General features: G+C 39.5%; 1 protein-coding gene across 10 annotated transcripts in view; it reads right to left on the reverse strand.

Annotated features, from left to right (window-relative positions):
• The window catches only part of nrxn2b (neurexin 2b), a 618,875-nt gene that overhangs the window by 562,125 nt on the left and 32,492 nt on the right, over positions 1-24,258 (reverse strand). For 8 of the 10 annotated variants that reach the window (XM_069519278.1, XM_069519277.1, XM_069519270.1 and 5 more), the window contains one exon: positions 2,099-2,176. The exons of the other annotated variants lie outside the window; for them this stretch is intronic. The gene's annotated coding sequence lies outside the window, so the exon portion shown is untranslated. The remainder of the gene's footprint in view (positions 1-2,098; positions 2,177-24,258) is intronic. 10 annotated transcript variants of the gene reach the window in all.

The following is a 24,258-nucleotide window of genomic DNA, read 5'->3' on the forward strand; positions in this document are numbered from 1 at the left end:
GAAGGTAAGAGGAACCGAGCGGGGAGAGAACATCCAATTCAATTTCCAAACGGCGCCGGCTCAGAGTACAAACACAAAGGCTTCATTACAGGCAGATCCCTGTTGAAGGCTGGAGTTAATTCACCGTCTTAAAGCACGAGGAGAGGGAGAAGAGCACAGAGGGAAGGCATGGGCAGGAATGGAGAGAGGGAGAAACAAGGAGATCTGCGAGGAAAAGCAACAAGGTGACATCAAGAGGGGAAACAAGGGGTGGAAACGGGGAAAGACCCAGTCTTCTCTGAGGGAAAGTGAGAGAGTTTAATACCAGCAACGCCAACGCATGCTAATGCCCTCTTATAATGGAGCACAAGGAAAGAGAGTAATGACTTCCATTTTAGCCTCCACACACATGTGAGACCCATGTAAATAAACATGATGTAAACAGAAGCATGCTATTGCATTCATAAATCTGTTTACACATTAAGCGTTCAAGATTATAAATAAATCATTGGCTGCCTTTTTCAGGTTTGTTTGTTGATAGACAGAAGAAAACTATGATACAGCATCCACATCTCTAATATTACCTTATACCTGTATCAATAGAGATCTTATACTAATATAGCATATTAGGTCCAATACTGATTCAAACAATAGGGCCTATTTATTCAGTTCAATGTTTTTCTATTTTATACATTTGTGTGCATGTATTATGTTTTGCATCAGCAGTCCCATACATTTTGCTAGATGGCGACTAGACAAAACATGCAGGAGGGTAAAAACAATGGTTTAGTGTGGGGGCATTTCATGCTCCCTAGTTCTACAGCTAAGAATGATCCAGGTCTCCTCCACACAGTGAAGTATACAGCTGACTAATTAAACACTATCTGATCAATACCAATCATTCGTGTCACAATCAGAAAAAGTGGGATCATTGCATGCCTACATTGTAAACACTATATTTTGTGTTAATGTGTGCACACATTAGAGCTTCTTTCATTCATGTGCAGAACTCCAGGTAATCACCTGCAAACGTTCTCCTTAGTTTCTCCTGCCACTTCAAAGTAAAACCTCTCGATAATGTGCAAATGAGACCATGTGGGAGAATACAGCAGGAGATTGTCTGGAGGATTCACCTAGAGACTTGTAGATGACGTTTAATAAACGCGGATGCAAAAGAAAATGAATGAGAACACTCAGGATGAAATAAGTGGTGACATACACGTAGAAGATATACAAGAGCTTTTGGTAATAAGGGTAGATGCTGCTGGTGTCGATGTGCTGTAAACAAAAATATGTCATATCTGCAGCAGAATTTAAACATTTTGTACTGCCTCCCATGTGCTGTGCCACTCCCTTGCCTGAACGCTCCGGAGATTTTTGTGGTGCTGTGAACGTGTCTGACTGCAGAATCTCCTGCTGGGTTCTTGAAGACAAACTCTGAAATTTGTTTGTATTTTCAGAATGGTTCATAAAGTCTATCCGTGTTTACCTGTTGTAATTTAATTTACTATTTTAGGTAGTTATTATTTGGTTGTTATGAGTTGATTGCTGGAGGCTTAGGGGAGATAATGTGTAAAAATATGTCAATAACAGCCTAAGACATATAGGAGCATACTAGAGTCTTTTTACTCTACTTAAGCTTCTGCGTCTTTAGGATCAGCAAAGGGGATGCATTTAGTTTCTGTATGGAATTCTCATTTCCTCAATCAACAGTGCTAAATATCTGCCAAGTGTCTTATTGATGAATCAATTGATCTGCTCACACAAGAGACTGTTGTCAGTTGGCAAGCAAAGGACTTGAGTAAAACTGCCATTAGTTTCATGGACGGACATTTACCTGCAGTGGACAAAACGTTTGTGTGAGTGTGTGAAAGAGTAAACAACAGCAGCCTTTTGCTAATCGCTGAAGGTCAGTGGATGCAGGACCCCACCACTACCCCCACCCCTGCCGACACAAGCTGTGAAGCCCTGCAGCCCGATTACACAGTAGAAGTGTGTGTCACACACGCACGCACGCACGCACGCGCGCGCGCACACACACACACACACACACACACACACACACACACACACACACACACACACACACACACACACACACACAGCAGGGCGCAAGTACCAGGAGCAGACAGGTGTTTGGTCCCTGGTGAAATGCCTCTCCTCGGTGTGAATCAAGCTGTGGCTGGGGGACAGGATGCTGAGAGAGAGACAGAAAGAAAGTAAAAGAGAGAGAGAGAGAAAAAGAGAGGGATGGAGAATAGTGTCAGAGCAGATTAAAAAATGCATGGCTTTGCTCTAGCTGGCGTAACAATCAGTGTCCTTATGCGCTGCCTGTCACCTCTAGGAAGTCGTGGGACAGAATGGAGAAGGATGAAGCCGAAAAAGAGAGGGTGCACCAGCAGCTCACAGGAGAGAATAAAAAAGAGAGGAGAAGAAGAGGAGGACGGCAGGTGAACTGTGATACACAGTTGAGCATTATGGGGTTGAAAGGGAGTAACATGAAGCATTGAGGGGAGGGGGTCAAAGTTCAGTTCAGTCGGATAAGAGATGAGAAACATTGACCTCTATAGTTCACCTGATCTCACTCCAGTCAGTGGTCTCCATTATCAACTACCATGTTTGAAATAAGATGCAGTGTCTCGCCAGAACTGAAATGGATCAGCTGAAGCTAAGCCAGCAGGACATGACACTCAGCTCATGAAAAGCATCATTAAAAAACACAGCCTTTGCAAATCACCACTTGCACTCAGACAGTGACTTGGCCAAACACTTAGCACTCAGGGAGGATATGATTAGTGTGGCAGCAGAACAAATGCTGCCTTCTGCAATGGCTTGTATGCTGTCAACACGTCCGACAGAAAAACCAATGCTGAGAAGAAAAAGAAACAACAGGTGACAACAATCATCTGAGAGCCTCTCAGCGACCTTGACAAAAAGGCAGATGTCAACTGTGGCGTGATGAAGTAGCTTCCCTTCAGTGAGCAAGACAGAGGGTAAATAAAAAAGGAAGGAGCAGAACGGAAGAAGGGAAGGATAGATATATGATGCATCACATGAGTGAAGCCAGAGAGATTTTTAATTGTAGGTAGAGTTGAGCTGAGAACAGCTGTTATAAAATTGTGTATTACTGAAACACTCACCAGAGAAAGGTGAATATATGACATGTGTACGGCTGTGACAGTGTTCATGTCTTTGGGGAGTGTCAATGACCTGGTAAATTGGTAAAATGATAGGGACTAAGGGCACAAATTAGGCATCTATGTGCACACACACTTACACACACACACACACTCCTATTTAAGTCAACTACCCACCCATGAAGACTGTGACATTAATTGACTAGCAGTCATGAGATGGTCATATCACCTCGGAATTAAAGGATCCATTTGTTCATCAATTAAGATTAAGTGAACCCTGAATTATGAAACAGGCATCTTAATTTCACAGTGAACTTAATATTTACAAAGCATGTAATCATTATCAATCAGTCAGTAATGCTTTATAAAATAATAACAGAATAGCCACTAAAAATATGTTTGAAGATAAAACTATTAATAGTGAATAAGGCTTTCTATTTTAGAGCATTCTAGGGAGGTTTTGGAAAATCTGAAAACAGAAAAACCAAAATGAATTTCCAATACTGTGTCACTGCATATTATTTCATCTCAGATGTATTTACAATCATGGATGCAATAAATAATACTGATGAAAAATAACAATAATAAATATTTTTGTTAATCACATTTTCTTGGAATGCAGAAAACTGAGAAGGTTTGATAACCATTGAGGAATCATTCCCAATTTTCTTTTTTAAATATATGTATGGGCTGAAAAATCCATATCTAAATATGTTTACACCCTAATATCAGCATCTGCCCCCCAATATGACATTGAGTAGGTGGATATGAAGGGGTGGAAGATTTCAAAGCCAAGGTGCTCACAAGAGGAAGCTTAGATGGCACCCGTGCTAGCAAGATCTGAGATATAGAGGGCAAGGCTATGACAGGCTTTGAATATGAGGAGAGTTTTTTGAAGTATCCTTTAGCACACAGGGAGCCAGTGAAGTTGGATGACGACGGGTATTATATTGTCAGTGGATTCAGAACCAGTAATAAATCCTGCTGCAGACTACTGTATAACTTGGAGCCTTTTTAGAAGTATTTTTTAGGGATGTTAAGACATGTCACCAAAGCATTACCCATGATCTCAGTGCTGTGCTGTGCTGAGTGAACGTGTGACAGTTTGGCAATAATTCAGGGTAAAAATTTGTGTTGTTTGGAACAGAGCCCTGCAGAACTCCTTGGGTGACCAAAGATATCTCAGAACATTTAGTTCGAGCCTGAGAGGAAACTGAGAATGTGACTTATACAGACTATATACAAGAATTTGGATTTTATTTATTGCCAGGTTTCATGTGTCACTGGTATGAGAAAAAAAGCTTCAATGAAGAAGAATCTCTTTCTCAGCAGGGCTGTCTTAAAGGTATGGTTGGACATTTGTTTCCGAAACGCTTTCCTACATGTTGATACCCTCTTCACGTCCCAAATGCCGTGAATAAATAAAGTTGTCTGGACAGTAAACGAGACCAATCATTTCATTTTAACCAAATGAAATGGTTCGCTGGCAGAGAGGTATGTCACTAACCGACCTGCTTGCCTCTGCCCAGCCTGTATGTGCTCACTGCACATAACTGGAGTCTTCAGGGAGAGACGTGAGCGAGTCGTGAAAAGCCGGCACTGCATGTTGATTTGTGCATAGCTTTTAAAAGATATGGTATATAAGAGATTGGGGGAAATTAGACCAACATAGAATTTGCTGTATGTATAGATCAAAATTAATATGCATTTGATTTGAAATATTTAACCAATACAATCCATTACTGTAATTTATTGGAAAATTGCTTACCCAACCTTTCTTATTACACATCAGACTCAAAGAAACATAACAACAACTTTGATTAGCAGATACTCTTTGACCAAGGTCTGGTGGGTAATAACTTCTTACAGTGAGCTTAAGAAGCTTCAGAGTGCGTTGTTAGTATGAAATCTCTCAAATCCTAAATTACACATAATTTCCCTCAGGAATTTAACAAATTAAGTCATAGAGACAGATAGAGAGGGGGGATGGGGGTTATGCATATGAATGTGCATGTGTATGTGTGCAGTAAGTACATTGGCAGGCTATTTTATACCCAGTGTGGATTAAGCCTGGTAGCTCTTTATAATTACGAGAATAAAGACAAGGTCAGGAGTGTCAATAATTGCAATACATTACACAGAGTATTACACAACACACACCCTAGTTTGATGTGTCAAGCAAAATATCTCACGTCAAAATCATTACTTCCATGAAAGGCAACAGTATGTCACAGACTGACATGAATAGGTGCCTCTGTTTAAGTGTGTGCTTTTCCAAATCATGCCCAATCATAAAAGTTTGAGAGAGAAATGTAAGGCAACCAAGTTACATTTCAAATGTCATATAAAACTGCTGGATACTTAAGTCAAGTGATATTTCACTTAAAAAATTCTATCTAAAATTATGTTCTCGCTTTTTTCACTTTGGAGCATTTATCGTAGGCTGATGAGGATTTTAAATGATTTGATCATAGTGCTGTAACGTTAAATGTGAAGAAAGTTAAGGGGTTTAAATATTTTCTAAATGTATTTTTTGTCCTTTATATGATTTTTTAAACCTCGCTGTCTCAAAGCTGCAAGTTTATGTGCCGTGTGAAAAACTGCAGTTTAATCGAAGTGCACAGATAAACACAGTGCATGCCTTATTATGATGAGGTATTCACTTTCACATTTTAAATACGCCATATATCTACTAAATACAGTCAACAGACATAAATTAAGGGATCACTGTGTAGGAGAAGTTACCAAATTATTTCCCTTTTCAAGCAAGTAGAAGAATTTATGTTGGATTTCAAGTAATGTTAAAAACACAAAATGCCCTCTCTACAGCCAGTGTTGAAAACATGGTGGTGCAACATGGCGACCTCTGTGGAAAAGGACCAACTCCTGGTGTAGCTAAAAAGGGCTCATTCTAAAGTAGAAAAAACACAACAATTCTTAGTTTCAGGTGATTATACACCAATGAAAACATAGTTAATAATATATCCTGTTTCTGGCAGTATATCCCTCTAAATCCTACACACTGATGTCTGAGATGTGTAGTCATTAGCTGCTAGCCACTCTTTAGGGCAGCAGTGCATTGTCATTCAGAAATCATCCGTCGGAAATTTCCCGTCACTTTCATTCTGCCAGTCAAACAATGGCACATCACAGAAATCTGTAGCCAATATGCGAATGAGGGAAGCCGTGAAAATGAGAATCTCACCGGTTCCATAGACTCTAATGAGCTTGCATAGCCAATCAAGCCTGTCTCCGGTAATGGGATCCAATGACACCTGTAGGACACTGAGCCATTACAATGAGCCAGTGGTAGTAAAGCTAAAAGGAGTGGACAGCCAGCTCGACACGGATCAATGTCTGTTGTTTTTGCTCGGAAAGGACAAATGTCATGGTCATAAAGGAACTGGAAATGAAGAGCTTCATGCATCTTTGCTTCACATTTCATTTGGTATTGGACTAGAGTTAGTTGGAAGCAATTTATTGAAGCAAATAAACTTATTGAGACAAAAGTATAAAAACGGGGAGGAACTTAACTTGGTCTCACATACTGTTAAATTATTTTTCAGTTGTTCATGAGAGTTACTTAACATGAAGACCACAACACCAGCTAACTAGCTTACCACTGTATGTGGTTGGGTACTATAAAAGTCACAGTGACATTTACCTTAAACCACCAAATACAGTTTGTCCTTCTTGCAAAGTGAATGTTTGTGCCAAATGTGAAAAAAGTCCATCCGAGCACAGAAATGGGATGGATGTGAAGTGACCTTGACCTCTTACAACAATAAAACTGGTAACTTGACTTTATCGTATGGGCATATTGCTTTACTTTTGACTTTGTCAAGCCAAGAATTTATAGGAAAGACATTTTTTAAATCACACATGGAACTATCACAGATCATTCACCGGGAACTCCTTCTAAACAGGGTAAAGATATACGTACTCTGATCTACCACAACCATTGTTGACTTAAATGCTGGAGCTGATCACTGCATATTTTTTTTGAATATCAAGCCTTTAACATAATTAACATGGCCCATTAGACCCAATGAGCCACAAGACCACACACGTAAATCACAGACTTGGAAAAGACTGTATCTGAATGTTTTTTTGCAAAAGGACAGAGCAGTCTTCGTATAGAGGATCAAACATTTTCACTTCTTCTGAATCTGTGCACAATTTTTTTCATACAACTTCAGCTTTATTGAAAGATAACCCTAACTGTACATGAGAATAGCCTGAAGCTTGAATTTTCTGCAGCTTTTATCTGACTTTGTTATGGGCTATCAGAAAAAGATATTTCACTTTGGAATTAGGAAATACGAACACAATGTTTCCACCAATGACATTAAAGATCTAGGATAGTGATGCCTAATATCTAGGATGTCTGAAAGGCTTACTGAGACAGACCAGAGGTATCTTGAACCAGCACAGCTCCCTTCCACCTGTGTAGTAAAGGCTGATGTTTGTATCTTTTCATCCTCCTTCCATTCTGGCAAACACAATGACTCCTACCTCTGTGTGTGGCTGCAAAGTTGTTGGTAAACACTGATCTATTCAAGGTCTCTTGACCTTGAAAGTGAGAGAAAAAGAAGAGACTGACAAAGAAACACAAAAGGAGTAGGGCTGGGAGATTAACTGATAAAAGTATAGAAACAAACTTTGAAACCTCTAACCGACTTGATCATGGTAATGTCGGTTAATTTGCTTCATACTTTCCCCAATGCGTGCATTCACAAACTGTCCTTACCTTGTAACATGCTGTATTACCCTGTCACATATCCTCCCTCCTCACTCCCCAGCTGATCTGCGCTCACTTTACACAATACGAAAACACCACCACTAATTCAAGTTATTAGGACATGTACAATACTGAAGTTTATGAGACACGTGTTTAAACACATTGAAAAACAGTCCAACAATTTGGGTGCATGAAGTTCTGATTTGAAAAGAGCAGAGGAGCAGAATCAGTTGACCGGTGCTGATTTAGAAATAATCGTGATATTGATTGGAATTCATATTGCCGAGCCCTACCAAGGAGTGCAACCAAAAAAACAACGTTAAGACACGCAGACAAAAAGCCAGTGGGTCGTTTTAAATCACTTCATAATATTCTTGCTTTTTAATTCATGTTGAGTCATTATGCAAAGCAATGATATAATCGGTATATTATAAAATTATCAGCATGAAATCTGGATTCCATTATTTTCATTAAGATGCCATTAAAACTATTTACAGACACTATTATTCTGCCATGCAGATAATATCGATTTCACAGAACTTTTCCAATTTTCACAAATGTCATTTTCTACCGTTAGATCTGTTTGAGTGACTGTGGGTTTTTACTTAATAAACATTCATAGAAGATAACATCAGCAGCTGTTTGAACACTGAAAGCTCGCATAGCAGATTTTCACTGGAGGGACAGTGGTAAAAGAACTCATACAATACCACAATGCTTAAAACTGATTTACTTTCTCAAAATAATTAAAAAATCCATTGAGGAAATCTTTTGATAGCTAGGATAAGATGCTGCTCCAAAGGAATGGCAACATGTTATGTTTGATTTGAGAAATAGATGGTGCCGGAGGATGGTAGGTATTCTATTGACTGCTTGATGTATTTGAATGAAAAATACCTCAAGATAAAGAATAGTGCAGTAACACTAAAATGTTAAACTAGTCAAAACTGTAATTTTACACTTGCAAATTGAAGTGATTAAGGTTGTAAAATAACATGCAACCTTCTGAGTGGCCTCCTGAGTAGACCTGTTTCAATCTTATAGATACCAATCCTTAGCAGTGAGAAGGTTCGGGAAGAGCCATACAACCATTAACAGAAGGTGCTGTTAGCCCCACAAATTGATATTTAAGCAACCTTGCACTGAAAAACATATGCATAAGCGTTTCTGACACTGCAAGTCAACCTCACTTGATGCTGTTAAAGATGAAAGAAAAACATTTCTCACAAAACAGCACAAAATAAAAAACGGAAAATTTAAAACAGCTTGATAGATGTTTGAGATGCTTTGGTCAGAATGAATCTGAAATGAATTGTGATAAGGTAGAGTCCAGCATGTTCAGTGTGGACCTGGCCAAGACTGCCAGTTACTGCACAACATGCTGAGGTTAATTTCTGCACAACAATAAATAGCTGAACATGAACTTTAAAACACACCAGTAAGACACTTGAAATTCTGTCCATGCTCACGGTGACATGCTTAGTCCATACTGTACACTGTTCCATATTTGATGTGAAAAAAGTAAGACTACTTAGAAGTGGAAGACATGGAGGACAAGCAAGGAAGTGAGTGACTGAAGAAGAATAAAAATTGAAGGATGAAGCCTGGAGCACCAAGAGGAGCAAAGGCAGGAAAAGGAGATGTGGATGATTAACGATGCTTGCTCCAACTGGATGAAAAAATATGGGTGTTGTCTGGTCTCCACTGCAGAGGCAACCCAGAGGCAGGGATATACGCCACTGATGCTGACCCCGCGGCAAGGGTCAGAGCTGACAGCAAAGCAGCCGTCCCTAGGGGCCCTGTTCCTCAGCAGTCAACACTATCATCGCCTCTCCCTGTGTGCAGAGTAACTCAGAGGAGATGACCTTTCAAGAATCGCAGTCAGTCTTAGCCAACTCTCCTCCCTCTGTCTTTGATAGATCAGTGCAAATCAGCTGCCATTAAAAAAACACACAGTACCACCACTAATCCTTTGAAATTGGATGATCAAGGGTGATATGATGGTAGACATCACATTTCAGCATAATTGCCATTTGACTTCTTAGTCTTCACATGTTTGGTTGGAAGAAGTGATGATAAATCATTAGCGAAGGAGGGAAACACAATTTCATGGAAGCTGTAGCATCCTCATGAATGGGGGAAAGGAGTTGCTCAATCGATTGAGCTCTGCCTTTGAAGCTGATGGACCTTATTAATTATTAAACAGGATCTTTTAACGAGCTAAAGTGCCTTGACTGGAGGCCACAAAGCTAGGCCACAGAACTATGTATAGCCTGAAGAATAATTGACACTAAATTTAACAATATGCAATTTTGAGCGCACAGACCAGCACCTTTTGGCATCAGGGTCAATGATTGTATCTGCAATGTTTAATATTGACCTCTAAGTGTGCCATTTATACAGCTGAGATATTAGCCAAGGGTAATGCTGCTCTTAAATATACTGTAGGGACAGTGTGAGTGCATCTGTGACAAAATATGAGCATGTTGCATTGTATCTCCTTTATTTGTATGTACTTTCTTCCATATTGCATGTTTTATTTTTAAAATTAATGGATTAAATCCCACATGAAAGATCTAATGAGGTGAGCTATACAAGACTTCCTAACCTTCATCTTGTATACAAGATAGTCAATTCCGAAGGGGTGAGGGGGCAACAATCAGGGAGTGAGTGCAGCAGCAATCCTACAGCGTGCCATCAATAACAGTTGGCATGTCTTATGCTTCACCAACGAGATTACACACGCATGCACTCTGATATCCCACAACAATACAGTAATCGGTAATTGTCTTCTGTGTTGTTCCGTCTGACTTCACTCTCTGCTGCTTTCCCTTTCTTTAGCAATCTCTCAGTACCTCATCTCCATTCTATTTTCGGGTCACATCTAAAGCACATGGATGGAGGCAATTCAAGAAAATGGACAACACAAAAAGTGAAATTAGCATAAGTAAAGGAAGCAATGTAATTGCCAAACAACAAATGGGGGTTGTGTTTGGCTCTTAATGGCATGGGAGATTCAAAGGAACATAATTAAGGCATTTTTCCGTTGTTTTCAGCAAATAATTGTGACAGACTGGCACAATACCTGACAGCACAAAAGATTTGTGGAGGCGGCTGATTTTTATTGTTACCACTGGGTATAGCAAACATCTGGGCTGTGGTTTGATTGAAAAAAACAAGCATTTATGTGGATTTTTTGTAATGAAATTACCCACTTACAAATACACATTGTTACACTAAGATGTTGCTGCAGATAAACCACTTAAAAAAATAGACATGGTCAAAGAGAGTGTTTAAATTTTTTTTTTAAGTAATTGAGTTAGTTTTGTACACATCTTAGATACAAATCTACTTTTAGAAATGTAGAAGGATACTATTTTAAATACTTACGGCTGTGAAATGTTAGTTACCATCATATGCGTGAATCCACAACCTAGGGTGGCTTCCTCTGTCACACACACACACACACACACACACACACCACTGTCATCCTTAAATCTCTGTTTAACCCCTTGATCAGTCCTCTCCCTTCACATACCTCTTCTTAGGATCTAATCAATAAGACAATGCTAATACTAACACAAGAGTATTTGTTCTACATCAAATCCAGTTCAAATAAAATCCACTTCAATCACAATGAGGCAAGGGTAATGTGTGTAGGGGGTGTCAGGGGACATGTAAGAAAGGGCAGGGGTCCCCTCTGTTCCAGACAGTGGATGGATTTTCCATCTGTCTCCAAATTTCCCAGTATGCAATCCTCACGACATGTGTCAGCAGGACAAAAGAAAATCAGGTTTTTGCAGATATTGGATATCACTTTTTTCATCACTAACAAATAAGCTGCTTCTGGAGTGTGTTTAACAGTAAGACTTGAAAGCAGCAGGACACAGGCTGCTACCAGCATGTGACAGTGCAGACTGTCCACCCGAGGAAACTCAAAACAGCAACTGTGAATAAGGAATGACCTTGACAGTGTTCAGCTTGCCTCACCAACAATAGTTTCACAAAAACACAACAGAGGTACTCTTTAACTGTTCTAAACAAAAACAGCAGCATGAATGTACAAGATTTTAGCATGAATCTTGGTGGTGCAAAAATGATCAGCTGATTAATGTATACCCCTACAGCAATTTATCATTCACACTACTCATGGTTGTTAAAATATAAGCTATAACATAATGAATCTGTAGCTGCAGCCCTTTATGCAACAGTTATTGGCAACTTCTGTGTGTGACACTCCACATAGGATTTCAAACATGTCACAAATACATGCAACCAGCACAGAAGCTCAATGAGGTCAGAGCAGAAATCATCAAGCGCATGATTCCAACCTCATTTACTTCCCTCTCATCCTGCACTTCACCAAACATGCTGCCTCCACAGCAGTGAGTTCAGTTAATTGAACGGGGGACAGCGAGCAGGTTGAAAGAAAAGATTAGATATAATGAGAGAAGAGCCTGTCTGCACAATTACAGCTTTAATTAAAGCCAGGAAGGAAGCCAGAGGCAGCGAGGCCGCTAGCCAATAAATGTAAAGGTTATCTTACTGGTGGACAAACATGAGGAAAAAAAATAATCACCGCTCTGAACAAAAGTGACTAGCATATGGCTGGTCTGGCCAGTATGTACATGTTGAAACACCTCAGTGATGCAGCCAGGAAATGATGATGGTGATAAGTTCTTGTGGGTGTTGGGACTTGGATGGGTGCCCTTTCCAAATACCAATCCTCACAACCTCCTCCTTTTACAGTTTGTTGGACTCAACTAATTCAGTTTTAAAACAAATACATCAGAGGCCACTTTGGGTCATTAACGTGATATATAGGCATTGGGGACCAACGTAAAACACACTGTTAGATGTTTGTGGCTGATAGACATTGTAGAGCATGCACACTGTGGAACAGCATCACAATATTCGTCAGAAATCTGGAAGCTTTAGAAAAGAAGAAAATTACATTATATTTGTTTGTTGTTTTAAAAAATAGCATAGCAGCAACTAGCTATACAATAACCAATCTTTGTGAAGCTCATTATAATCAGTGTCAAGGTTGTTGATTTAACTCTATTGTCATTTTTGGGTTCAACAAAAAAACACGACATACTCTGTAATTAAGTGGAATTAAAACCTCTCACACAGTGATAAGTGTCACAAAGGTAGGATTTAGTGCAGCACACAATGAAAGATCCAGGGATTGACTGTGGTGTGGGTTTATGTAAAAAGCTAGTGTGCTGCTTCAGCTATAGTGGGAGGCAGCAGTGGGAGCCTGCCAAGACCCCAAAGGAGCTCAAGCCACGCGGAACACAAGCTTAAAAAGGAAAGATGTGGATCAAAAACGGGGATCCAGCTGTCGTGCAGATAACTGAACAGCAAACTGTTAATTCATGTTCTCTCCTCTGATCTAAAGACTACTCCCTTCAGTCCTACATGACAGGATATTGACATCCTGGAGGAAATCAACAAGACACTAGGCACACTGGAAGATCTCACTCATGCCCTCCCAGGAGAGCAGAATGCTAACATCTCTGTGTGAAGTAAGTCCACTGAAATCGGTTCTCCATTTACATCAGTTATGGTGGTACAGGAAGAGAATTTCCATTGATCAACCAAGTCTAAGCAGTTGGAACCTGGCAAGCTCTTCCATTGTGGGACTAGTTAAGGAATATCTCATCTTAAAAGGACAATTTATTTCCGTGTTTCATGTATAAGTTCAATGTTCAATAAAACAGAGATCTTGGGTTGTCATATTTACTTTGCTCAAGTCAGCCCATATTTCCAAGCATCTAAACGTATCAAGCATTACTTAAGTTGAAAGAATGTAAACAGGAGCAGAATTGTAGAACACTACTGAACACAAAACCATTTGCAGACAGATAAAAACACAGACATTTTGATTTTGTTTTTGTAAAGTATTTATCAATTGGTAAATTTTAAATGCCTGCAGTCTGGATTTAAGTGAATAACATCCAAGTGCTAATGGCAGAACCAATTACTCAATGGCTTAACATTATTTGAATTATCTCCGATTAGGAACTGCAATTTAGACTTATAAAATAATCTCTTGACTACATTTGTCTAACCTTTTGTCATCAGAACACTGGTTCCTCTCTGTGTAATTGGGTGTGTTGTCAGTTGAGATGTGTTTGTGGACAAGCTGCGATCCACAGGCCAATCAAAAGTCAAATCCCTTGTCAGTGTTCTCACATTGTGTGTTCAATGCCTGGTAGCGTAGTGGGTTGTGCCGGCACCCCATGTTTAGGGGCTACAGTCCTCGCTGCAATAGGCCCCAGTTCAAATCCCGCATCAGCCCGGCCCTTTACTGTGTGTCATTCCCCTCTCTCAGCCCCCTGCTTCCTGTCTCTCCTTCTCTACACTATCATTAAAGGCACAAAAAGCCCCAAAAAAAAAATATATATATATAAAAGAAAAACGATTAAACATGTGATCGTACATGAGGTGTGTTTGTGGGTATCTATTTATTTGAATACTTATAACCATGTTTATGACTGCTATGATAAATAAATGGGGGAAAAAAAGAAATGATGCTACATGCCTGACAGGATGAGGAAAAAGAGCAAGGAAGACAGACATGAAGCACGGAGCTCCATCATGTACAATCTATATTGATGCAGCACTAAATAATCCCTCATTCAACTCAACACTTGTGCTTATGTAGCAAACAGCCTTAAAAGCTCCATCTTAAATCTTTATGACCAGTGCTCTCATAAACTTCACCACAAATACATGTCTCTGGGGTGGCTTGCTAACAGCTCAGACACACTCTTTATTAAGAGGCGTACAAACCCCTGAACTTCAAAGAAGAAAGAGGTACGAAGGAAATAAACCACTCTTGTAAAACTTGAACTTCAATTTCCATTAAATTCCTTTTCCAATAGCTTTCACAGGAACCCATTATGATACGACAATTAAGAAACCATTTTGAAGATAAAAGAGTTCTTGTACAGAAACCATTTTCAAATATGTGTAGTTACCGTTATAGTCATATAGTTAAATACAACAATGGTTATCTAAGGTAAGCCCTGCACCCAAATTAATCCTGATGCAATATCTGAAATTAGACCCAATTCGTGTTATTCTTATTATCCTGTTCTCAGTTCAATTCAGTACTTTGTAGTCTCAATAGAGGAAATTTGGCTTGTAGCAGAACACAGATAGAAAACAATGTTCAACATAAAAATGTTAAAGTTACTTCATCTTTTCTCAAGTCTCTTATGTCAAACCTCCAATACTGAATTTAAATAACACAGGACACAAGTATGTGTAGTCCAAGCAGTCCAAGAAATGTTTATAGCTTCACAAATGCATATCGGTCAAACTTTAATGAAACTATACATATCCATATGATTGGGCACATTGAGGGGACATTATGTAAATAAACTGATCATTACACGGTTGGTCTCCACAGCTTGTAGTACACTGAGTAGATGCGACCCCAAGTCACCTTTGTTTGCCCCCTGCCAGCAATTTGCAAGTATGAGGGAGAGTCCGGCCAAGCGTGTCGCGGAGTCAGGGCGAATGCCATCCACCCACACATAAATAAACTCATTAATAAAGTGGCTTACACGCAGTCTCACATTCCATCAAAATTTAAAGTGCTGATTTCAATGTACCCTCGAGGGCGTGCTTCATATTCCACTTAATTATTGCCTTGGAATTTAGTGCCCTCTCTCTTACCCCATTCTTCCCCCTTGCTCTGTTCTCCCTCCCCCACACTCTACACTGCATATTCACCCTGACCCACTTGCTCAGTTTCCCCATCCCCTCTCATTTATTCCTAAAAAGAACAGTGGAGAGAGATATTATAATTGGTTAGCATGGAACTATTTCCTGTCAAATCAAAGATGAAAGTACACAGAGAAGGTTTGCAGGTGTCCCTGTGCTGCGATACAAATCAGTGCATAATCCTGTAATCCTTCACCAAAAGCTGACAAGTTTGGGCAACAGGGAAGCCTGACAGGGCTACAAGGTCATAATTGTCTTTCTGTGCCAAAGAAAACCAGGTTGCAACACACATGTATCCTATAATAATGTTGCATCATTGTCATTATGAAATCTTTTAATATTATAGTCACTAATTGGGTTTTCAGTGCAATATCAGTATAATTCCAAAAACATGTTGTCAAGTTCACTTGTTGTAAAAACAGGCAAGCATGAATAACGAAGTAGATAGAAACTTAGCAGTTCCTTGTACTGTTGAATATTTCATATCAGCCCTCAAAGAAATACACCTTATTCCAAAACAAACCTAAATACTTTAATTTTAATCTCTCTTGATCAGACTGACAACTGACAATGCTCCAGTCAGCATGGTGCAAGTGATGTGCTCAGATGTTTTATAACCTAGATTTACAAAAGTAGTATTTGCATTGTGATGAATCTTGGATGATTGTATTGACCCAATCCAAAACTACATTCAGAATATAAAGTTAAAAGTTTCTTGAGGCACCGCCTGGTAGTGCATACTGGGGACCCTTTGCACGCAGTTCCTCCCCTATTCTCTCCTGATTTCACAACTACTTCTACTCTACCTTCACCCAACACAGTATCCCCACCCCTCTCCTTCTCTTTGCTGTATCCACAGCAAACCTGTGGGTTTTCTTATTCCAAAACAAGTGATGCCTTCCAAATCGATGAAAAACCAGAGTCACTTGGATTTGAATGCTTCACAAAAACAGACAGATTTTTTTTTTCAATCAACTGTTGGATGCCCCACACAACGTGTGACAAGGTGCTTGTAATTCTAAAGGTTAATGCAAGCACAAAGACAATAAAGAGTAATAAAAGAGATAGGAGGAGAAGCTAAATTTGTTTTTATAAAGTAACATTTCTCGGATATGTTAACATCACTACCTGGCAAGCACTAATAAGAGGGTTTCAATCAAATACGAAATGAAAAAACAATCACTTCAGAGTTTTTCATCATCCAAAGCAATGGATTCAATAGATTTCCAACTGCTGCGTTTCAGGTGGTTATTCATGTTGTATTTCAAAAAATTCAGCAGGAAAGCTTTGAAGTAATAAACCCATTCTGATGTCAAACTGTATTTTTATGAAAAAAAAAATCACATCAGCAAGTAAACAAAGAAGCACATCACACACAACACTATCACAAATGTATCAGTGACAAGATGCACAGCAGATGTGGTCAGATTTAGCCTGTCTCACAATCACATGCTTGAAGCAAACCATTACAGAAGGATCTATAGCTAAATTCTGCCAAAAACAACAAATTCAGCCTTGACGTCATGGCTTAAATCTGTACAATGGTCTTTACCTTAGGCTTTAGCTCTATTGCAGATCTGTGATCACGGTAGTATTTGTTTTTGTTCTGAGTGAGTGTTTTCTTTCAGTGAAAACTGTAATGAAGCCAAAAATATGACAGAAAATGTTCAGTTCTACATGTGAGACGTCTATGTACGAAACATTTTTTTTTCAGAAGTTCTGCATTTATTAATTTGCACCCAGTGATAAAAAAAAAAAATAATAATAATAATATTTCTTTGCAAATATAGATCTCCTTCCCTAGGGCTGAAAATTCTGGTGCACTGGGAGATACGCCAACTGATTCATTCGGTTAAATCCACAGGTGTAGGTGAAAATTGTGGTTAGTAGGCCATAACAACAGAGGCCAGGCTATTGTCAGGACTTTTCATGTTGACTTTCTAGCTTCCGTCAACACACTGTTACACAATTATTTCATAGTTCAATAAGTAAATATGCAGAATCAAAAAGCACAGACATCCATTTTACAGGATCTTTAAAGTGAATGAAGTGAACTTCCCTTATGTTTAAGAAAACCTGCTGTTGAATTCCAATGATAATATTGATTTTACCAGAGTATGCTCAAACTGCAGGAAAAATGCAAGTTTGTTTTAGTAGTTCGACTAAAACCAAATTCAGGACAATGATTGAATGCTTAAGAAACCAAACATTTGAACATCTTAACAGTTTCACTACTATATTGTAAAATTAAGTATGACAGCCTTTCAAATGCAAATTACAAAAAAGTGTTTCAGTTCACGTAAATGCTGGCCGAGCGTTTCCAATCAGCCTTGTGTAACAGAACTGCCAGAAGATGACTTAATAGTATTCATATAGGCTTCCAGCTAGTGCAAGCCATATGTTGTTTAAAACTTGGAACTGTGAGTAGAATATGAATCAACTGTTTTCTTTATTTCACTGCCACCGTGGTTACGAAAGCTACAAATACACACAAACAAAAATACAAGGAAAAACATCACATCTCATGCCAAGCATCCACCCACCTGCCCACCCATATACATGCAAAGCATGCCATTTATGCCACACACAATCACTACACAGCATGACTGTGTTTGTGCCAAACACACCACTGTGATGTATGTATGTGCAGTGGATAATACAGCAGTGCAAAAGAGGCCAAACCCAGCAGCTGTTCCCATCTCCATGCCTGGGGGCTGATAAGGGGAGGCACAGAGACCTGTGACCCCAGATGTGCTGTCTCATTCTGGGCTGAGAGAGCATCACAGGGTTAGCCTTTCTGGTCATGAATTATTCCACGTCCATGCCTCCCTGACTACCTGTAGTCAGCTCTGTAGAGACAGAGTCAAGGGGCTTTGACTGACAAAGCCTTTGATCCCACAACAGCCATGCACTCTATGATCAGCGTCTCTCCGAAGGAGGGAAGACCAGAGCTCTCTTGACACGTTCTCCCATTGAGCTCTTTTTCTTTTCCTCCTTCCATCTGAGTAAATCTCTCAGTCTTTGTCTGAACTTAAGCCATCTGTGTTTCCTCGTGTTTTTTTGGTTTGCTGAATCCCAACATCAGCATTGTCTTGGATTGTCTATTTTAATTAACTGTAGCACAATGCTATTCAGGTCAGAAAGTCCATGTGTTTATCACATTGTTTACTTTTGCTTTCACATTGTAATTTGTGGAGCAGACAAAAGACCTTTGTATGACATACGTCCAACCTGTCATCACCTTTGTGTGCTGCGTCTCAGTCTACTTGACATCGATTGGTTTGTAGACTGGCGTGTGTCTGACGCCGGTATGTTGCCAATTCAGCAGGTAGTACTGTAGTTTTACTGTTTGTACACTAGTTCAAATGATCACCCTCATTGTTCAAGCATTATATCTTAGAGGTGATATCATTGGAGGCAAGGACTATTTTGTGAATTATGTGAGCTGCTTCTGTTTCTTCTATTGTTTAGGGCTTTAACTTCCTGAAATTGGCCTAAAAGTCAAAACAATCAAGTGTTGTCACTGCAAACAATGCAAACCATGGCTTAGTTTAATCTGGAACAACTCTTTTGGACCGATGCAGTCCATGGTTTGAGGCACCTTTCATGCCTGTTATTATTGCTCTTATTAAACTTAGATGTACAAAGTTCTGGACCAGACGAAATAGATGTAAGAGCCCTCAAAGTCTTCTATAAAACAAGATGTCCCTGTAACTCTCTACTGATGCCCTCCTTTTCAGACAAACTATTGTGTTTAAATAACTCATCAAGGGTTATAATGGAGAAACATTGAAGTGACATACTGTACATATAGATGCCCTAATAAAGTTTTAAATCAAATATGCTGAATTGCTTTGCAATAACAAAAATACAGCCTGCATCTTAGGTATCCTTAAATTGTTTCCTTGCCAGCATAGATGTTTTGTGACAGAAAAAATCTGACAGGATTTGGACAGCCTGCATCTATTCAAAAACATAAATACATTCATTTCACAGCAAACATGAAACACAGCCAACAGCAGCACAATCTACCTTTAGCTTGTGCAGTGGTTTCAACTGTCCCTCTCTCTAATCTCTGACAGTGAACACAACATACTTTATTTTCTAAATGTTGCTCAGTAAATAAAAGTTAAACGGTTAACTTTGGTTTCAGGGAATAATGTGCTATTGTTCACCATTTTCACTCATTTTTGAACCGATTATAAAAATAATTGTCTTACATTATTCAGATGGAATAATATTTCAGGAATATGACCTGAATTTTACTCATCATGAATATACTTTAAACAGAAACCGCTTGTAAAACTGAACGAACCAAATACTGTGCTGACTGACTCACCGTGAAACAGAATAAAAGCACTTAATAGTATAGATAAATTAAGGCTACAAAGCCAGTAGACAGCAGTGTTTCCCATTAATAACCTACAGTGTGGCAACCCTCCAAAGTCTAATCTGTCCCGCAGCAGTTTTTATGACAATGATAATAATAACAGGGGTCCAGAGTGTGACCAAAATTCTGTGAAGTGCGACTAAAAATTTCCCTTGGTCGCACTGGTGCACCACACATTTAGCTGGTGTGTCTATGAGTATTTGATCAAGATGCATTGCCTCGCTCTCATCTCCTTTGCAGAGTTTACACTCACACACACAATCTGTGGTCTGTGTGTCCTCCCTGGACTGGAATCAGCTGGTTAACTAAATAAGAATAACAACTTTCGGATGAGTATTCCTTTGAAGCCGAGCGTTTCCTTGTATCTATTCCATACTGACGGCTTGCACATGTACCATTTAGAAGGTAAATGAAATTGTGTTTTTCTGTAAGTGGGGTGCTGTTTGTGTTTAACCTGTTTGTTATTTCAGTCTCACGCACACGCACACACACACACACACACACACACACACACAATTATTCACAACAATAAAACAGGTAACTAGTTTTAAAGCTGTGGCTGATCAGTGTCTACTGGCAAATAAACTTCACATATCCAACGTGTGACCTGCAATCAAAGATAAAATGATTAGGCCACATGCAGTGAGTGTGTGGAGAAAACAGTATCAAGGTACCTCCATAGGGAGGAAGAGTGGAAATGCTGCACTTGGCTGAAAATGGAGGTTGAGTTGGCCAGGCGTCAGCATTTCTCGCTGATACACAGATAGTTTCAGCTCACAGCCTTTGGTTTTGTTGTTTCTTCACTTGCATGTTAGCCCTTGTAGCTAAAGGGGCACTGTCATAACCCCAGCTGCATAGCAGGCAACAGGACAGGGCTAGAGGGGCACTGCTAGTGCTGCTGAAATGAAGGCTTTGCCAAACACAAAGACGAAAAGGCACTGGGTGAACTGTGTGGGCATATGCTGCCATTTTGGAACATTCATCTGGTGCAAACAAACTCAAAATGTACACTGTCTTTTTGCTCCTCCTTGAAACCCCTCTGCTAGGTTCTATTCAACTTTGCATATGCATGGCATCATCTGTCACGCTATTCGTGAGCACCACAATCCTTGGGTAATCTCAACTGTGCATCAATGGGACTATCTCATTTCAACCACAACAGTCTATAGCACGCCAATGATTACGCAAACCAAGAGAGTCTCAAAGCATCATCCATCCCACCAGGGTGACTTGACATGATATAAAGTGATTTTGTGATGGACTGATGTGCCTTTGCAGACAGCTTGTGCAAGAATGGCAATGATATGAACAAGTCAACTAATGAGCAAGAAGGTTTCCTGTGATGGTCATGTGCTTATATACGTATCACAAAATGTTCCCTCATCTTAAAGAAACATTAGACTTGCCTAAATCTAACTGCAAGATAGCCTTTAGAGATGTGAAAACACAGAAACAGGTTTGTCAGTCTCTGTTGGTGGTGGAGGTGTAAAAGCTTTTACATCATGTAAATCTGTGTTTTAATCTTCACAAGCTGTCTTGTCACATTTAAACGTTTTATGCTAGTCAGCCACCATCAGCATTTTTTATCATCACTAAAGAGGAGGCTCCATGAGACAAGACCACCACCAGAAAATATCCATCTCAGGCCATTTTGTCTGAAAAGATTTATTCAAAACAGCCTGAGGCTTGGAGTCTTTTTTCTCTCCTTTGTTCAAACTTTTAAATTAACAATATTTCTTTCCACCTCCTACTTAAAATACACCAAAAATCTTTACAATAGATTCACAAAAATTAGTTTGCATATCTGATGATTTCCAGGTTTTCATTTGCACGAAGTTAAAATCACCAGTGTGCAAAAAATGTATACATTTAGATGCTAAACTATGTATTGAAGTTTACTGAGTAAGACTAAAATATTGTTTATTTGATTCTTAAAATACAATCCCTGTATGATGATAAAGAATTTAACTGATGTCTGATGAAAAAAAAACACATTATAGGAATAGATAAGGAACAACAGCCCTGTCATCATATCACCATATTTTTCTCCTTTTTAATCTTACAATTAACTTTTTTGCATAAAGATTAAAGATATTATTTTAATTCTTCATCGGGACTAAAGAGTTGCCACACATGAGCTGGAAATGATGGGCTCAATTTTGCAGATGAGGAAGGGTCAATTACAGTGTAATGCAGCATCCCAATGGAGTTATTATGTTTATATTGCCAGTGATAAGTCAGGGATGATGCGGTCTGTTTTTATGACTCCATACCAAGCGTCAGCAAAGCAGTAGTAAAGCTTGCCCTTCTTTCTGAGTGTGCATGTGTGTTTTTGTTTCGGCCTCAAGGGAAAAGATACGGAGGAGGATGGGTCCCTAAATGCAGAAAGGAAACAACATTAATAATTCATCCCCTTTAAGTTGAGTGAATATAATGTGCATGTGTGTGCAGGCGTGTGTGCTCAGAGACGATACACAAACAAGAGCATCTAAAGATGTCGTTGTATTCCTTCATGTGTCTCAGGCAGCTGCAGCAAGCATGCACTGTATTTCAAAGTAAAATAAACTTGTGAGATTTTGCATGAGAGTTAATGAGGCAGAGACAGAAAGAGAGAACAGGGCAGGGGGAGGAAATGAGAGATAGTCAGAGCACAGGTTGGTGTGCTGATCCAATGTGTCTGTGTCCCCCTGAGAGAGCTAAGCCTATTAGCTAATAAAGAGAAAGTGGATGGAAACAAGGCAGAGGTGGCCTAATCAGGTTGGCCTGAGGTGTAAAGGCTTAAGTAGTAGTGGCTGGAGACCCCGAAATGTGTAAGACAAGGTCCTCTCTCACAGTTAGTTGTTCTCAATGTCTATCCTGAATCTGACACCCATGTAGAGGAACAAAGTCTCTGCTTTGTGAAACCCCAGGGAGATTCTCTTTTAATTATTGTAGAAGCCTGTGATGGTCAGTTCCCAAGTTTCCATTTTCTCATCTTGCAGAGCAGATAGGGTAATAGAAGTAAGGCCACAGCAATGGGAATGGAAACAAGCCTTGAAACATATGATGCAAAAAATATAGATGAAGAGACCCCGCTAAGCGGTTCTTTACACTTCACTGGTTCTGTGGTCATAAGGACTCAGCAGTAAGAAAGGTACAAATTGCAGGATATATCTATATGCCACTATCTGGCATCATGAGATTGGGAACTAGTACAGATCATACTATACATTTCTAGTGTGATCATAATACACACAGGATGTATCTGGAATTAAAATGGTGTGCACTTTTATTCTGTGAAAGTCTAGAGAAATAGGTTACACAAAGTCCACACAGACAACACCCGTCAGGGCTGGTGAGAGGTGCCAAGTGACAGGCACACAATCTATAAAATATGCAACGTACAGAAACTGCTGTTTAAAAGGGACAGACAGCATGCCAACTACACTTATCCAGGACACAAGCCAAGATACAAACAGTAATGTTCAGACAGATTTGTAGCAAACAAACTAATTTGGAGTGCAAGTCAGGGTTGTGTCACTGCAGATGCCAAGGCAGCAAAACAGCAGAAATGAGGGGAGGTAAAGAGAACCAGATCCTGGAAAAAGAGAAAAATGTCTTGTGCGATTTGATGTCTGAAGAGGAAATGTACAAGGACTTAGCTAAGCCTCATCCGCAATACACATCTGGTGTCTAGTCATACAGTATCTAAAAAGGTATGTGCGTAGAAAATCCAGGACAAGCCCACCCACCTACTTAAAAGACTACAGCCTGCACCAACATTGTGTGGACAGCGGAGTGTTCCTAATTTTGCCGTGCATGCATTAATACACTACTGGAGAGCAAAGGAGAATTAGATCTGGTACACAACAAAAAGAAAAGTACATGGCACTTTCAACTCAGAGGCAGGAGAAGGTACTCAGGGATCTCTGGCAACACGATGCATATTTCAATAGAAGCAAAAAGAGGAGGGGAAAAGTAAAAATGTCATCTTTATGAATTGGAAGTCCATGCCACTGTGAAGAATTTGTAAAACCATTCGAGACCAAGCATCCATGCTTGGATTCTGTGAATAATTTTGATAAGATGAAACAGGGGACAGCAATAAAAGAAGAACTTTCGAAATTTGGACTTTGGGATGATGATTGATTTGGTGTAGTCGCTGGAAAAGAGACTGCCATTAAAAATTGACACGGGTGTGTCTGTGGCAGACGTTTCATGTATTATTTCAAGTGGAATGAAGAACTTTTATATCAGCAGATGGAAATTAATTATTGAGGGGCCTTAACCAT

The sequence above is a fragment of the Paralichthys olivaceus genome, chromosome 22 (genome assembly GCF_024713975.1).
Source record: "Paralichthys olivaceus isolate ysfri-2021 chromosome 22, ASM2471397v2, whole genome shotgun sequence".
In the NCBI taxonomy this organism is placed as follows: domain Eukaryota; kingdom Metazoa; phylum Chordata; class Actinopteri; order Pleuronectiformes; family Paralichthyidae; genus Paralichthys; species Paralichthys olivaceus.